This window comes from Protopterus annectens, chromosome 4.part0, assembly GCF_019279795.1.
Source record: "Protopterus annectens isolate FY-2018-M chromosome 4.part0, PAN1.0, whole genome shotgun sequence".
NCBI lineage: Eukaryota > Metazoa > Chordata > Ceratodontiformes > Protopteridae > Protopterus > Protopterus annectens.
This window is the reverse complement of record NC_056733.1, coordinates 685,368,389-685,382,413: the sequence shown is the minus strand read 5'-3', so window position 1 is coordinate 685,382,413 and position 14,025 is coordinate 685,368,389. Positions and strand designations below refer to the sequence as shown.

The window sequence follows — 14,025 nt, the reverse complement described above, 5'->3', positions numbered from 1 at the left end:
GATTTTATAAGTAGCAGAGCATACTCTTTCGTATGCAATGCTCTACTGTTGGTTTATGTGTAGTTATATAAATATATCATATTGTTGGAAAGCATAATCTGGGTTTAGTACAAGTGATACTTTTCCGTTATCGGGAAAACAGGTGTAATGAGCAGTTGGAATCGTAGCACGCGGTCGCAATGATTGCACTGCTGCCGCTGTGTTTATAGCCTTCACTTTTTCTGAAGACACATTTCAAATGAAAAATATGATAAAAGAAAGGAATAATGGCAGTTTTTCAGGCACGGTTTCCCGCTCGCATTATAAAACACAACTGGCTGATAGTCCAATAACTCACTAGTAGTGTTAATTGCGTATGCAGATTGGTTGACCAATGGATAAAAAGAATCATGATTTTTTTTCACCCTTGAAATACATCATGGAAGAGAATACAGTTATCTTAACTTAAAGATAGTATTTAATAATGCCGTAGTGTGTGTAATACCCAAACTCACGGTAACCAGCATACAGTGTTTTTTCCAAGAAGAAGAAAAAGACTTATTACTACATACGCAGGTAAAACAAGGCTATTTTTCCCAACTAATTTCTGCCTGTTACAACCAACTGTACAGCATGGGTTAAACTGAACTGGAAGGGTGTCCCATTAAGTGGCATATCTGAATCCATTTCGTATTGACAACTTCAGGGAGGATTACAGCACTTGTGTGATAGTGCCACCATGTACAAGTTAAAGATTTCAATCCCGGTTTGACTGCTTTTCCCATTTTAGCCACATATGTTACATGACTGCTTAATATCTTTAAATACCATGCTTAATGATGCACTGTGAGCGGCAGTGCTTAAAATCGGGAATAAGAAAAGGGACTAAGGTAAAAAAATTCACAAGAAAGCCAGGCCTCTAATTCAGCACAGTTACAGAAGGGAAATCTTTCAAAACTACCGCTTCAGGGCTAACCGCTGTGTGATAACTGCGTGTTGCCCCGATAATGGAAAAGTACCGTACAAGTTTTCAAAATTAGATTTTCAGCTAACAATACTGCACATCTTTTCTATTTTGTGTAGCTAGACGAATGCAATGGCAAGAAAGGCGGTTTTAAACATCTGAAATATTTTCCTGCATAGAAGATTGCATAAGAATTACGACATCATTTGTGCCTTAGCCAAGAGCGACAAATCATAAGACTACCAGTCACAAAACAACTGTTAGGTCAGCTTCGGTCTGTGTGTATTTTCACACAGAGCACTATTAGCTGCTGTAGCTCCATTTGTCAGTGCAGTCTTGTATCTAAAGAGGAAACGGAATACGGTTTTAAGCATTGAGGTAGATTTATGTTTTCATGCAGAATCTGCTTTCTCTCTTAAACTGATTATTTCTCACTGGAAGTCTTTTGAGTTTTCTCTGCTGCAAACTTTTGAAAGCACATAAAATTAAGCATTGAAAAAAATGAAAATGCAATAAAGATTTAAAATACTATCTTTTTATTTACTTACTTTGTTAGCCGGGTTCGTCCCACTAGACCAAAGACCTCTTTTCAGTGGAGACCTGAGGTGGTATTCATACCAACTACAGGAAATTTGGCCAGTGGGTCCAATGAACCCTCCCCCAAAGTTTATAGCAGCAACTGCTGATGAATGTGGTTTATTTTCTGACACAACAGTGCATGGTTTCTATTTAGCTGCTATGAAGGAAAATGTCTTTAAAATGTTAAATATTCTGAGTCTACACACAACAGGAGCTAACTTTTGAGCTTTCTTCTCCCATCAAAGATGTGACATGTTTACTCTTTAGATGTTTGCTCAGAAGCGAACATTAGAAAATAGCAAAAGGCTGACCAAAGATGCTACTGAGTTACACTTTTCTGAACATCATAACCTACAACACTTGGTGGGGGTAAGCTAAACAATAAACAATCTGCACTGAGCTGCAGTCTAACAGTTTTTGAATTGTGACCTGTCGATGTAAAACTTGTATAACTACAGCAACCCCATGTGACTGAAAAGGATGGATTTCTGTATCAAGCCTTAGTGTGTTCAGAAAAAAAAGTGACTCTTTTTGGCAGTTAAAGGAGAACTGCACCCAAAAACTGAAAAAGCATGTTTTTCAGCATATCTTGAACTCTTTTGCATTACTCATATCTCTGTATCAGAGTAAGTTATTATTTTTTTTTTCTAATTTGTTATATCCCAAAACGGCCTGAAAGTGGGCTGCTGTGGGTAGCATGATTTTGTTTTTACTGTCAATGCATTTGCTTTCCTGATGTCAGTTAAGAGGGAGAGTGTGAAATTCCTATAATGACAGGATCACTGAATGCAGTTTTGTCATCATCTTACATGCCTAATTTTGACTGTCAAACTATTTTTCATACCTTGCTTCCTTTGATTTTTATTAATGACCACTCAACCATCCACCCACAACCACTCTTACACCATTTTTGCACATGGGCTTGGGGTGCCACTCCAGTGAATCATCTACACTCGAGGTTTACACCGCTGGGTGGCTAGCCCTGCCCTGTAGCTCTTCCACACCACAACCTTGCATGCACACTCACAACTATGGCTAACTCAGTGTGTCCAATTTACCTACTGCATGTCTTTGGAATATAACAAGAAACTGGAGCACCTGGAGAAATCCCATGTGAACACAGGGAGGACATGTAGAATCAAACATGGAAACCTTCTGTTATGAGGCAACAATGCAATTTGCTGTGCCACTGTGCTGCCCTCAACAGCCATTTCTGACAACACTTTTGAAAGAAGTTTTGAATGACAGGCTTAGTTTTGAATGACAGGCTTGGAAATGTAGCAGAGCAGATTGTTCCTTTCAAAGTACCAACTGCAGTTCAGCATTCAGGTGTGAGAAATCTGACTCCTGTGATTAATCGGTCTTACTTTGGCTGTGCTAATTTATGTTGCATTCACAGTTTTTAACACTGTGGCCAGAATTAGGGTCTTTGATGTTAATCTTTCTTTTCCAATTCATTGACTTTTCATAACAAAATAGTGTATGCAATGCTAAAATTTAACAAAACACCAGATAGATCATGCCCTTTTACAGAAAATACAGAATAGAAAAATGTAAAATCAAATATCAACAGAATATCAGAAGAGTAAGATGAAAATACTGACTTTTTTGTGGCACTCAGACTTTTATGAAAGGGAAAGACAGCTAACGGAGTTGTCTTTTCTTGGTCATTTGCATCTGAAAACTAAGCTCGAAAGCCTTTCTTCTGATCAAGCTCCAGGCTAAACTGTTTTCTGAGGTGTGATGGTGGCAATCTGACTGACAAACACTAGCATTTAAATAAGCCTTAAGAGTCACTGTTTTCATAATGGCTTTGTAGTCAGAATAAGCAAGCTAGCCTAATTACTGTGCCACTCTTAAAAGAAAAGCAAGAAGAAAGGCAAACACATAGTTAGCCTTAGGCATAGGCCAACTAGGTGGTCACCCAGGGTGCCGCTCTAGCAAGGGCACCTTTCCAGTATTTATTTGGTGTAGGTAGACCAGGATGGGGGCACCGGGTGGTGTGGTGGGGGGCACTGTGAAGGCCTTTTGCCTAGGTCAACAGTTGACCTAAGGCCCCTCCTGGGCAAACAGAAATAAGTTCAGACATAAAATGGATGGAATAATTACTAAACAATGCTGTTTCTGTATGCAACATTTTTGGTGCTGGATTACAAGGGAAATCACTTTTTTGCACACACACACACACACACACACACACACACACACACACACACAAAAAAAAAAAAAAACAGTTGAGTGGAGTTCTCCACTAAACGTGCTGTGAATCTGTTGTGCTCTGGTGACAAATTGATGTTATTAGTGATACTGACCACATTATTTTCACAGTCAGTATAAACACAAGGAGGATTTCAGCAAGAAATGCTGTCCCTTACACTGCCTATTGTAAAATAATCACTGCTGTCAATGTAGCCAGGCTAACTTTCAGTTCATTTATTACACTAATGATTTGCATTATCTTCAGTCTTCACTTTAGATTTTTAACACCTTTATTAAATTATCACTTATGACACAGGCAAACAGACATTAACAGAGAAGAAAAACTATTTTAACAGTTTTCCATTTAAATACAATATACATTGCATATATTTTCTTTGTGACTATCAGCCCATTACAAAATTGCTGAATTCCTGCCTTCCCTAGAAACCCACTCCTCCTCCTAAACATTATGCATGTATTTGCTCCTTCCTCCTTTTTAAAGAACCCTCTGTGACGCCCGTTCACTGGTCCAGCAATCAAGGAGCCTCAATCCTCAACACTAACACCAGTGAGGGGTGTCCACATTGGGAATGATAAACTATAGAGTGGGGTCCTTAGCCACGGTCCCAAGCCAAGTCCGCCTAGCACACACTCTGTCCAACCAGTGTTTCGTGTCCCTGCCCAAGTAGCTGACACACACAGACACTTTGAGATATGATGTATATACAACCACACAGACACTCCTGGGGAGGGCTGGCACAGGTTCACTAGCTGTGCCCCTTCTATCCAGGCTATAAGGTAGTAATAACTGCCACCAGGACCCTTACTTATCAGCTACTAAAAAGGCCCTTACCAAAGGGTGTCCAATTATTACTGTTCAATATTATCCAAATGGTGTGACTGAGCAGCAAGGCTTATTTGGAGTGGCTTTGTACAGTATAACGATATACATGCAATGTACTCTAGAGCTTAAATTATCTCTACACAAAACAGCCACAGTTAAAATACTTAATAACTAATAAAAATCACAAGATAATACTTCTTACGTCACAGTGCTAGTCAAGAGTTCAGAGATCACAGAAAAATGCTTAAAATAATACAGTAGATTAGTTCTGACATCAATATAGAAAACAGCTAGTCTAAACTTAGTATTTTCTACTTAAGAGAAACTATAAAGTCTAAGATCCTACTTACAGAGCAAAGCAAGTGCTGGTGAGTGGTCAGTTCTGAAGACAAATGCAAAATGCTCTCTCTCTGTCTCTGAGAAAGTCCTTTACATTGATAATACATCCTGCTGACTCATTTTAGATTACATCATTCTTAACAATTCTCTGGTTTCCCAAGCTAACAGAAACTCTATATTAACATTTCTTAGTAAGCTTGCACCTGGTCGGGAAACTACAGTAATTAAAGACATTATATATGCAAAAATCTAGCAATTAACTCTGGTCTCAAAACAATAGAAAGAATCTGCTGGTTCAGACATCACAGCTCCGAGTCTGAGATCAAGCAGTCATACAAGACTTGTCTTATCAGCTTTCTTCCAGCAGAGTGCACTGTTGTTATATTTTTGACATTCAACCTTTAACACCATTTTCGTCCATTTAAGAGAACAAGCCTGTGGCTTACATTAACATTTACAAAGGACAGAATTATCTACAAATTTCTGTCTGGCTAGGCTGGCAGCCTTCATACATCTTCACACTCTCTTCCAGTTCTTTTACATATCTAATAATAACCAATACCTCAGATACAGCTGGTGTAGCCTTTGATTTCCATTTTCTAGCAATTACATTTTGGCAGCCAACAAAATTAAACTTAACATGGCATTATCATGTCTAGGCCACCCAGATCCTGTATCTCAAGTCAAAAGAAACATGTTCTTTCTTACAGCCATTTGTTCACCCAATATTTCTGAGAGTACGCTAACAAGGAATTGTTAAAATTTGCCTACTCATTACACTCCCAAAATACATGCACTCAGTTACCTATCTTCTCCATTACACCTCCAACATTTTCATCCACCTGAGGAAAAATTATTTGAAGTCAGTCTGGGTTATAAAATACCTATAAAAACACTTCCAAGCAAAGATCCTAAACCTTCTGGACTGGGTTGCAGACTTGGGAGCCATACATACGTCTCCCCACTGTTTTCTTTGTAAATTGCATTTCCAATCTCTCTTCCCCGTCTTTTCTAACCTCGTCCGATTGATTTTTATAGTTATCATGCAATATTTTACATACTGTACTAATTATCCCTTTAACAGCTGCTTTTGTTCTAAATTTAGCTAAAAACTCTAGCAGAGCAAGCCTTTAATTTAAAATTTCCCTATTCCTTTTTCCTTGCCTGTACTCTGAGATCAAGCCCTGGTAGGGAAGGCAGTCTCTAACCTGCAATACAAATGTCTTCTTGGCCTCATCCCATTTTATTAGCTTTTTTGCTCAAGTCATTTGTTCCCCATATATTGGTTTCTTTGCCAGGATTCTCTAGTAAATTCTAGTCCCCTCTTGCCTATTTTCTGTACCCCTACTTACAGTCATCCCCACTGGCAAAAACTTTCTCCATTTCATATTGGCTTAGTTCTTAGAATACTTTCTGCTGCTTTATTCTGCCAGGGGCAAGGCTTTTCACACATTGGACTTGTGTAGACAGCTCCATTATTATTTGGGTAAAAGAAGTAGTTATGTACTTACCATAATGTTCCATGTGAATTGTTCATTTCGCCTTCATTCTTACAGATGAGTTCAGCCTACTATAAAGCTCAAGGTCTTCAGGCAGCTTGAGGCCAAGTCCCTATCCCATGATGCACCTAGAGTTACCTCAAATTTTGTTTGTTGTGTATAATAATACTATGCGTCATTCTATCACTCTAAGAGAAAGCCATAGAAGGACTGAGCAACCAGGAAGAATCTTGTATCTTGGTCCTTGAAAAACACTGGAGGGGGTAGGAGGGTGGGAATTAAGAATGAAGGTGAGATGAACTCACATGGAACGTTATGATAAGTACATAACTTTTTTATGTGAAACTGTTGTATCTCGCCATTCATTCTTACAGATGGGTAGCATCCCAAGCACCATCTTTCTCGGGTGGCTCACAGGAGTATGTTTTTTTCAGGAAAGTAGACCAAAAGAGGCCCTGTCCACTTTGTAATGAGTGATAACGGTATGAGGTTTTGACCAAGTGGCTGCTGCACAGATGTTGTCTATAGGACGTCTAGCAGAAAAGCCAGAGGATGTAGACACTGCTCTGGTAGATTGAGCCTTTATTTTGTGATGCAAGGGCATATTAGCAGCTGAATAAACTAATGTGATACAATCGGATAACCACTTAGAGTTGTGTTTTTGCCACTGGAATACCTTTTCTGGAATCTGAAAAGGAAACAAAAAACTGTTCTGATTTCCCGAACTCTTTTGTTCTATCCAAGTAAAATCTGAGCCATCTATGAACATCAAGCTTGTGCAGCATATACTCCAAGTTGTTGGTGTTTGTGGGGAAGAACACTGGCAAATCAATAATTTGGTTAAGGTAAGTTTCAGTACAAACTTTGGGCAAAAATGAGGGATTAGTTCATAGTGAGACTCCGTCAGCATGGAAAATTAGATAAGGAGGCTTTATGGAAAAGGCTTGAAGCTCTGACACACTGTGGGCAGAAGTGATAGCTACTAAAAAGATAGTCTTCCATGACAAATATTTCAAATCGCATGAGGAAGCTGGTTCGAAAGGAGGAAGAATAATGCGTGAAAGCATACAATTTAGATTCCAAGGGTATAACGTGATTTCACAGTTGGTCTGAGATGAAAAGTTCCTTTGAGAAAGGCTTTGGACAGTTTGTGTGACATTATGTTCAATCCTTCACATCCAAGGTGAAAATTAGAGATAGCAGGAAGTTGAACCCGAACTGCAGCTCCTTTGTTGGAAATCATAGTCAAGAACTCTAATATGGAGGCCATAGGGGCTTGGTAGGGAACAATGTTATTTTGAGAGGCCCATATAGAAAATCTTTTCCATTTGCTAAGGTATAGCTTCCTAGTAGAGAATTTGAGAGAAGATATTAGAATCTGCTGCATTTCATTTGAAAGGTTATGGAACCTGGCTATGCTAGGAATTGGAGCAGCCAAGCTGTCAGCTTCAGGGACATTAGCGAGGGATGAAGTTCCCCCGACGAGTGCATCAGAAGATCTGGAACTGGGTCCAGAATCCAAGGGTCCTCCAAATGATGAAGTCGAAGGAAGGGGAACCAAATCTGATGAGGCCAATGAGGGGCTATTAGAATAATGGTCCTTCCCAGGGCTTTGCTTTCTCTAGTACTTTGGGTATTAAGGGAATTGGTGGGAATACACAGAGGAGACCGTGAGGCCAATCCTGTATGAGTGTGTCCCTTGGGGCTTCTCCCAGAGGGGGAATCAGAGTGAAGTAGCTTCTGCATTTCATGTTCGTGTGGTTGGCAAAAAGGTCGCAGCAAGGCTGGCCCCACCAGTGGAAAATTCTGTCTACTATTTCTTTTTTGAGAGACCACTCGTGAGGCAACAAAATTGCTCTGCTGGTCTGCTATCATGTTGGATTTCCCCGGGATGTGCGTTGCTAACAGAAAGTGCTGGGTGGATGTAGCCCATTGCCATAGTCTTATAGGGTCTCGCAACAAAGAGGGTAGGACCTGGTTTCTCCTTGTTTGTTCACGTACCAGACCACTGGCATGTTGTCCGGCTGAATCGCAATTGTTCCCAGAGAAAGAGAGTCCTGGAAGTACTGCAACACTAAAAGTACTGCTCTCATCTCCAGGAAATTGATATGCAGATGTGTCTCCTGTTCAGTCCATGTGCCTTGGGCTGTTCTTCCCTGAAAATACCCCCCACCCTATCAGGGAAGTGTCCGTGGTCACTGTGGCCACTGGTGGGGGTAGAACAAAAGGACGACCTACCATAACATGGAGAGGTCAACCACCACTGAAGATCCTTTTTGCATGTGTTTGTGATCATTATAAGATGAGACATTGGGAGCGCTTGGTAAGACCATTGAGTGAACAGCCACTGCAGAATCTGCATGTGCATGCGCCCCAACGGTATGGCTAATATTGCAACTGCCATCATGCCTAACAATTTTAGTACTTCTGATGCTGGAGCCTTGTCTATGTATATGATATTGTGGACCTGCTGATGGAGTAGTAAGACTCTTTCTCTGGTGGAAGTCTCAAAGTGATGGCGGTGGTGTCCAATTCTGGTCCGATACAAACGGTATGTTGTGATGGCAACAAGGCAGATTTTTCTGAGTTTACTGTAATGCCCAGATGACTGCAGAGTGAAAGAGTGGTGCCCCTGGCTTGTATGAGCTGATGCCTGGTGGGGGTGGTGAGTAGCCAATCGTCTAGGTATGGTAACATCTGGAATCCTAAACGTCTCAGGTGAGCCGTGACTACTGCTATACATTTTGTGAACACTGGGGGCTGTAGTGAGACCAAAGGGCAGGGCTCAAAACTGGTAATTATTAGCTCCCAGCCAGAAACGCAGATGATCCCTGAATGGACTGGACATTTTTATGTGGTAGTATGCATCCTGGAGATCTATCGAGCACATCCAATTGTCTTTCCCTAAAAAGGAAAGTATCGACTGATGTGCGACCATCTGGAACTTCTCTTTCTTGACCAATCTGTTTAGTCTGCTAAGGTCCAAAATAGGTCTCCAGTCCCCAGCCTTTTTTGGTACTAAAAATAATCTTAAGTTCTGGATTCTATTTGGCCTGCTGGGACTGGTTGGATGACTTTTTCTTAGCAATGTTTGGACCTCTACTGTTGCCTTTTCCCTGTAACTGGGTGGAACATCTGAGATATTTGTTGTCAATGGAGGGGGTATGGCGAAAGGAATGAAATATCCTCTGGAAATGATACTTTGTACCAAGTTGTCGTCTGTTACTTTGAGCCAGGCGTCTGGATACAAAGATAAGCGACCCCAACTGCCTCCAGAAGAGGACAGTTGGGCCTCCTTTCAGGAGCACTGGTAGGGCTTCCCCAAGAACTGATCTCTGTCGTCCTGGTTTTGCGGAGCCACTCTGCTGCGAGGGCGGCGTTTTCCATTATTGCCCCCCCCCCCTGCCCCTGGAGGGGGGTTCACCATGTGTGTGTCCTGAAAGGCTCCTTGGGCTTTACAGGACCACATCTTTCCTCCCCTTTGACCCTTGGGGGTAGGGTCTGGTAGGGGTGGAAAAACAGAGTCTGACGGCAGACAGTCTTTCCTTCCTGTTCACACCTGGTCAAAGTTTTCTTAACTTTGGGCCTGAAAAGGGACAAGCCATCAAAAAGGGTGTTGACAAAGGATGACTTAAAGGGCTCTGAGAAGGAACACAAGTGCATCCAGGAGTCTCCTAAGAGCAATTCCTGTACCCGCTGCTCTACTCGCTCCATCAGCTGCATATGAAACGAGGCGCATGAAGAGTTTACTATGGAACTGAAGGTAGCAAGCTGGGAGGCAACTTTATCTGAAGCTCCTGCAGCTACTGTACCCTGAGAAGAGCATCTCTGAGCTCTTTTAGGAGATCTCTTTGCAGTCTAGTAAAATGGTTGAGATAGTTGAGCAAATGCAGTGCAAAAGTCGCTGAACTGTATGTGCGTTTCTGTACTATCCATGATCCTACAGTCTCTGTTAGGAGGATGGATAGAGGAAGAAGTTTCCAAAAATCTCCTTTTTGGTGGCTGCCACCACCATGGCATCAACTGGCACTCCCTTGGTAAGAAATGATTTTTCCTGGGGGGGGCAGAAATAAATTTATTAGGCCTCCTAGGGACAGGCTCCATGGTATCCAGAAACTCCTACGCCATTTGTGAGACCAGCTCCATATGCTCACAGAAGGGCGGAGACACCCAAGAGGTGAAGGGTGGAGACCCGAAAGCCTTCAGAAGAACAGACTCATCTTCAGTAGGGTTGGTGGGCTGCCAGTCAGCCCACTGCCTAAGGATTTTGAATATCTCAGCAAATGAGATATCCTCAGAGGGGGACACTTTTGATTCATCCAAGTTGGTATCGGATGTGAAAGACTCCTGTGGGGAGTCTAAATGCTTCCCCTTACACATTCTCTTCCTGGGTACCACATCAGTGGGAACTTCTGGTGAGGTCTCGGAAGAGCAGGGACCACCCAATGGGGCTTCTGGATGCTCTGGGTCTCTATGCTTAGCAAGGATCTGTGAAGCAGAAGCGGACACAGGTGTTTTTCGGGAGGAGGTAGCCGGACTTGAAGTCAAAGATGTCTTAGAAGACAACTCTTCTCCTCATGGCTTCGAAAGCACCTCTGCCCTTATGAGAAGGGACCGACGGATCTGAGAAAATCATCGATACCCCCGGCACTGGTACAGTGGGCTCTGAACCAGAGGTAGGAGCAGAGGCCCTGAGAGGCAGAGTCGGAACAGACAAGTCAGTCCGACTATCCTCCCCAGACCCGACCGGAGAGTGTCAAGCTCCTAGATTCCTCGATCTGCACAGAGGATGTCAGAAAGACACTGGAGCAGGCATCGGCTCCGAAGGCTCAATGATCATCAAGTCCAACTCCTCCAGCTCCAAGGACCAGTATGGCTCTGAGGAGGAAAAGTAGATGGTAAAAGGGTCTTTGGTTCCAAAACCGTTTGGGTCAGAGCCGATAAAAATTTAGCAAATGCCGGTGCCTGTAATAACTTCGGCACCACATGATCCACATCCAAATTGGAAAGGCTTATCGAAGACTGAGATGAGTAGATAGGAAAGACAGATTGCATGAGTGGAGATTTTGGCACTTCGGATACTGGTTCCAGGACCAGGGACCTGCTCCGAAAGGACAAGACTCTCTGCTCCGAGGGCTGTGTAGCCAACGTCAATGTTTTTTTTTTTTATTTCTTAAGTTCCAAAGAAGTAGAAGCCTTGGAATACTTTGAAGATTTACTAGACCTGTCCTGGTCATTCAAAGCTTCCTGAAAAGATGGTTTGACTAGACCTCTATTGATTAGCTTTCTCTTTCTCTCCTGATGGACCCTGAAAGAGAAGGGATGACATATGGAGCAACTTTCCTGAAGGTGTAAAGCTCCCAAACAGTAAACACAGTTAACATGGCTGTTACAGACATTTTCTGTCCACATTTTGACATTATCTGAACCCTGACTTAGGATGTTTATCCTTATCCTGGTCAGCCATAATGAACAGCACAGTATCAGTGAAACTACAACAATATGCTAAAGACACACCCAAAGCTATTTAAATAAGGTCTGATAAAAAAAAAAAAAAAAAAAAGCTATGGGCTAAATATCTTGTGACAAAATGTCACTTTAAACAAACACACTAACTATATGTAAGCACTTCTAAATATCAAAAGTAATCAAAGGCACACAATAACTATATAACTACTCTAACTATACTAAATATTAAGGCCTTTAGAAAAATTAAGGCCAAAAACTATATATATATATATATATATATAGATATAGATATAGATATATATATATAGATATAGATATAGATATATATATATATACACACACATACATATATATAATATGAAAAAGGCACAACAAGGAATACACACTAAAGATATATAAATGCCAAAGAAGCTAAAGCTAAGAAAGGAATTAACAAGTTATAAGAAATAAATCTTTGTAATAAAGTTTTACTGGCCAAAGCTACTGCTGAGGAACCTCTGATCTATTGCAGTGGCAAACTAGATCTGAAGTAACTCTAGGTGCATCATAAGATAGGGACTTGGCCTCGAGCTGTCTGAAGACCTCGAGCTCTGTAGTAGGCCAACTCGGAGCAGAGGATCAGCTCCGAACCCATCTGTAAGAATGAACGGTGAGACAGAACAACTTCACATCTAAAGTTATGCAGAAATCAGAGTATGTTTTGTTTCTTTTCATCTCAGGTCATCTGGATTAGCTGTTTTTAAGCAAGCTATCTCCTCCTGGATTTCTAAAGCCATCTCTTTTTGCTTTTCGTTTTATGGCAAATGTCTTTCCTCTTGAGTAAAAGCTCACTCTACCAGAGTTGTTGCTTCCTCTGATGTTTTTGAAACGGACTGGATACTAATTTCATCCTTGTGGCTGCTACTTGCCCATACCTTCAGTAAGCATTACAAGTTGTATATTATTTTCTGAACTAGAACTGGCTTTGTCATGTCTATCCTGCATGGGTTTCTTGGGGGGGGCTTTTCAGTGCCATCCTCCTCTCAGGTTTCCTCTTGAGCTTTTATACCCTCCTTTACATAAGAAATACTGCAACAGTGACATGGAAGGACATAGTACATTTATGTAAACTCTTACCATAACAGATGTCCCTCTCTTCACAGCTGAGCACTTGCATCCTCCCTTCTGCCCACTCTGCTCTAACCTGTCTTCCTTGACCTCCTTGACCACAGATTCTTCACTCTTTTCTCCTTCTGGATGCACACATTACTTGTTGTCCTTAGTGATATTCTGTTCCTCCTGGGGCTTTTCAGTTCAGAAATGTGTGCGTTTGTATGCCACCTTTATGCCCTATGCCTTGTGTGGAGCATATGTGACATATGGCACCTGTAAATACTAAAGGCTTTGGTATACTGGTCAGACATTGGGCTATCATTGGCAGGAGATCCCTTACTTATGGAATACATCAACAGTAAAGAGAAGGACATCTGCTATGGTCAGATTTTACACAACTGTTCTTTCTGCAGGATACCTTTTGTATTAGAAATAGTAAGAAATATCCCGTATTTAATAATTGCATGGGTGGCTGTAATAATTTTAATGATTAGATCAGTAAACTATCAGAATCTTAGAGTCTGTTTAGAGCTTTCTTAAGTTAAAATGTACCACAGTGGAATTCTTGCAAATGATCTTACTACCCTGACAACCAGCACAATATATGTAGCTAATCTAGATATTATCTGGAAATGCACCCTCTGATGCTAGGCGGTACTGATAGTCATGCCAGGGAGAAGTACAGCAGTGGATGCATGACTTCTGTGCCAGCACAGCTAGCTGAAATTTTGAAAATTATATGTCATTTGTATATCAAACTGATTTGTACAGATGCTTGTGCTGAAAATGCATTTGGGAGCTCTGCTTCTGTTAACTGTGTTAAAATGCATCAATAGTGCACTCTGCTGAAATGAAGAGATATCTAGATATATTATGGTATCTGAACTAAATGTTTTAATAAAGGACACTGGCGCAGCAAAGGTTAACCAGCTGGCTTATTTTAAGGAAAATAAGGAAATGTAAATGAGCTGTTAGATCATAGAATGGCACCCCATAGTGTTAAGCAGGACCAGAGATGTTGGGTCTAGGGACAGAGCCTTTGTTCATTAGCTCAGTGAAAA

The 14,025-nt window shown here is 41.3% G+C and overlaps 1 protein-coding gene across 3 annotated transcripts in view; it reads right to left on the bottom strand.

Moving 5' to 3' along the window:
- Nucleotides 1–14,025, bottom strand: part of LOC122799527 (P2X purinoceptor 4-like) — a 1,302,595-nt gene that overhangs the window by 159,305 nt on the left and 1,129,265 nt on the right. The window lies entirely within an intron of this gene.